Source organism: Chanodichthys erythropterus, chromosome 4 (genome assembly GCF_024489055.1).
Source record: "Chanodichthys erythropterus isolate Z2021 chromosome 4, ASM2448905v1, whole genome shotgun sequence".
Lineage (NCBI taxonomy): Eukaryota > Metazoa > Chordata > Actinopteri > Cypriniformes > Xenocyprididae > Chanodichthys > Chanodichthys erythropterus.
The window spans coordinates 5,268,057-5,272,797 of NC_090224.1; positions in this window are offsets into that span (position 1 = coordinate 5,268,057).

Below are 4,741 nucleotides of genomic sequence, written 5' to 3' on the forward strand. Positions count from 1 at the left end.
AGCATTAAAAACTTGATTTTCACCACAGGGGGTCTTTAAAAGAAGTATATACTAATAGCATACTTGTTTTTAACGACATAAATTTGTTTTTTGTAAGGGTGGTCAAACCACGCACTTGCAATGTACGAGAAAATGTCATCAAATGATTTTGCATTAAAACTGTACAATTCCACACATTTATTTCAGTTTGCCTTCTGAAACATGACAAGCTTCATTTTATTTGCTAGTAATTTAGTGGTGTACCTGCCAAAAACATCCATTTATAGTGCAAATCCACTTTAAATATCCAGAGAACGGCCGCCATCTGGAAAGCACTCTTTATGTGTTAGCCTTTTCCATTATTACCAACAGAAAGACTGAGAATAGCAGTTGGAGTGGCGCTCTGTTCTTAATCACTTCCGCTCCCCAGAAGCCTCTCTGAGAGCAATAGGAGGGCTCAGAGATGACGTGAGATCTGAAGGGGGGTAAGAAATTTCTACCTGTTTCTGTGTTAGGATAAAGTACAGATAAAACATAATATTTGTAATAAATATGAGATGAGTGTGTTGCTTAATGAGGAATATTATTTTTGTGAGTGTGACCTGAATGGCTGGTGCTTGTTTGGTGAAAAATGTAAATCTGAGGTAATTTAATCAGGCAGGCTACAAGCAGGTCAATCTTTTCATTCAGTCAGCATTTTTAGGCAGCAAACGAATGGTGCTAATTAAGGACGAATGTCTGAGTAGTGCATAAAACACAAAGTTGGTACAGGACTCATCAGAAACCAAGAATGTCTTTGCGACAATGTTCTCTTTATGAAAATGCCAGAAATCAATGGATCTGCCCGATCCACTAATGTGAAATCATATTTCCTTCTAACCAAACAATCAGGAGTGGACATGTTCATAATTGAAACACTGGAAAGGTGTTATTGGGGGGAGGGGAAGCATATCTAAAGAAAGACCCTTGAGCATAACATCTTATCTCGTGAGATAATGAGGGGGGAGGGGATTATGCTATTTTCTTTCTGCTACCCAACTGGGTCAGATGTATGTTAAAATGATTCAGAGCAGAAATGAAGCTGCGGTAAGCCTGGCATCCGTTTAGAAACACTTAAAGAGAGTGTGTTAATTTAAACCATGATATTTTAATCCAGGAAACAGAATTCTGGCAGCACTCTCTATGACCCCAGCCTTGAAGCTACCTAGATTATTGCATAGGAAATGAAGACGGTAATGCTTGTGGTACAGATGTAGAGTGCCGTTTCAAGGGCTTTTTAAAGTATACTTTTGAGGTAAGTTAAAACAACACTTTGTGCAATAATTACGGTTATCTAAATGTAATATATGGCTTTAATTAAATGTTTTTTACAAATAAGCGCACGGTACAGATAAGTAAGATAAGCTTGATGTTTGGGCCGTAAACATAACCAAATTTAATTATTCATAAAGACTTCTTTCGGAAGACAAATTTCACAACTATATTTCCTTACATCCACTTTCTGGAGTTTAAGACGATGTAATCACCATCAACAGCCTATATTCTCTTTTCCTTTCCCCTCTTCTGTCGGGCGACTGTCTCTATAATTATACTTATCATTTTGTTTTTCCTCTAATGAAGACCTTTCATCTCCAAAGCGTAAAAATCAGTAGATATAAAGGCGCCTCAGACAGTACCCCATGGCTCGTCTAACGGAAGCCTTTGAACACACGCAAAAGGGAATGCGACAGATTACTGCCATTGGCGACACCAAAGCAGCTCTCATGCATTTCAAATTAACAAACAAAATACTTTGCAACATACTTACGTAACATGTCAGAGTTCATCCAGAAGTCAAGTAAATATTTGTTTTCAGTTTCTGATGGAAGGAGAGCATTAAATGTATAGATTATTAGTATATATAACACATAAAATAGAGTGGTGGAACTATGACATGACTTTGTAGGCCAATCGGCAGTTAGTATCACGCTAGTTCCCTCGACAAAAACCCAATGGGATTTTCCCATAGGCTTTTGGATTATTGCAAAAAATAAGTTCTGTGATCAACAAAAGTTTATGATACTTACACGTTTTGTCCATCAAATTAATTTTCACAGATAGAGTTGTCAAAAGTACCAACTTTGGTACCTCGTCGGTACTGAAATTTCAAAATGTGGCGCTTTGAGCGCTGTTTAGCGAATTTGTAAACACCTCTGATTGGCCATTGTGTTGACACGCTCATCAGATATGTCTGTGATGGGCTTCAATGATAAACTCTTCAAAAACATTGTAAATAGTCATCAATGACGCTCTTCACGGAGCATTTACACAGATATACATGGGAGCATTGGAAAGCAGGTATCTATTGCGGACCAGTCCACTGATAGACACCTGCTTTCAAACGCTCCCATTCCCACTTTCGAATCCAAACCCTTCCGTGTGCTTTCAAATGCTTGTGCATTGATCATTGTAGCCAATCACAGACATATTCGATGAGTGTGTCAACACAGTGGCCAATCAGAGGTGTTTACAAATTCGCTCAACAGCGCTCAAAGCATCTTTTTTAAATTTCAGTACCGATTGGTAACGAAGTCGGTACTTTTGACAACTCTATTCACAGATGAACACAACTTAAAGGGTTAGTTCACCCAAAAATGAAAATTATGTCATTAATTACTCATCCTCATGTCGTTCCGCACCCGTAAGACCTTTGTTCATCTTCAGAATGCAATTTAAGACATTTTTGATAAAATCCAATTGCTCAGTGAGGCCTGCATTGCCAGCAAGTTAATTTCCTTTTTCAATGCCCAGAAAACTACTAAAAACATCTTTAAAACTGTTCATGTGACTACAGTGGTTCAACCTTATTTTAAATATAATAAAGCAATGAGAATACTTTTTGTGTGCCAAAAAAACTAAATAAAGACTTTATTCAACAATATCTAGTGATGGGCGTTTTCAAAACACTGCTTCATGAAGCTTCAAAGCTTTACGAATCTTTTGTTTTGAATCAGTGGTTCGGAGCGCCAAAGTATTTCGAAATTTCAATAGTTCACGTGACTTTGGCAGTTTGATACACGCTCTGAAACACTGATTCAAAACAAAAAGAAGAAAAAAAAACATTGATTTAGAGACAATGGAACTTGTAGTGCTAAAATGCTAATTCGCTTAAGGGTTTTGGCCTACAAAAATGCGTCATAGTTCCACCACTCTACTAAGATGAACAATATTTGCATGTATTATATGCATAATCCATATATTGGTGTCAAAATGAAGAATGAAGAATTGCTCATGTTACCTACAAGCCTGTGTTTTATAATGTAAGAAATAAATCCGTAAAATAACGGAACATTACTGGCAGCTCATTAAACAGTATATTATCCATTAATTTTACGGACATTTCCGTTAACTCTAAAACACAATGCAATGCTGTGTAAAATTCAAAATACAGATAAAACACCTGTAAAAAATAAATACAGAAAATGTATTTAAATTAATACTGTATATTGTGCCCTATTTTACGGATTATTTTTTTAGACTTTGTGTGTATATATATATTTTATATATAAAATTAATTTAGTATTTTTTCTTTTACAGTTAAGTTAAGGATAGGATCTATTGTTGCAATTATATCAGCTTCATTGGGTCAGGACAGAATGTCCCCTGAGCTCACATTTATCAGCTCTTAACATCGTCCTTTTGTGAGCCAGAGGAACTACATGAATTGGTGCTAGGCTGTGACTTTTTGCCCTTAGTCAACTTTTTGTGCCTCATAAGTCAGTGTGTCTGTCTGTGATCCTTAGTCTAAGTCAGCTGGATATTAATGATGAATCACTTTCAGTGCTAACTTAAAATGACTTTCTTCATCTTTCCCAGCAATTATGTATAGAGAATGGAATTTATATTCAATTTGGACATCAAACACTTTTTTTGAACATTGTTTTTTTGTGAGGAGTCTGAGGACACACTAATAAATTTAAACAATGTCTCGCTTTGGATGTGTGACTTCAACTTTGATGTATACACTTTGATTAAAGCAAGAATAGGTTTAACAGCCCCAAGGAGTGAAAGCTCTTTCTATTTAAATAAGTATGCATATTTTTCAGTGAGTCATAATTGCAAATTAGTCTAATAATGGATAGAATAACAGCAAACGAGCTCCTGGCTAAATGAAATTCTCTTCAGCAAAATTTCAAATGCTTTAGGCTGTTGGGAGTACACAGCATATTTTATTAATTGGATATGGCATGTACAGCTGCATATTCCAAAGTCTGTGTGCATGAATTGAGATTTTAAAGAAACTCTGTTTACCTTTAATTCAAATTTTGTCTTTATGTTTAAATATTACCAAAGAAATCCATTATAATTAAGTTATCTAGAGAAATGCACAGGTTTATTCCCAACACTTTTGGAATATCACTAGAACAAGCACTTCACAGATTTTTTTTTCATGCTTAAATGAGCACGAAACTGCACACACTATTCATTAGCATTATGAGCATTGATCATAGTCACAAAGTGTATAAGATAATATTTTGAGAATTATTTAAAAGAAATTGCTTTGGTCTTGAGTTGCAGTTTACAAAATAAGGCTGTGACAGCGCAATAAAAATTCTGTTTGATTTAAAAATGCTGATATTCACAAACAGGCGTATTCGTGGATTTCTCAATATGTTCGCTCAGAATTTGTAAGGACACAACAAAATATGTACGTATTGTTGATTAAAAGATTAGCCTACATCTGTTTGCTGATGGCTGCAGGCGTCAAATGAAGATGCTCTAA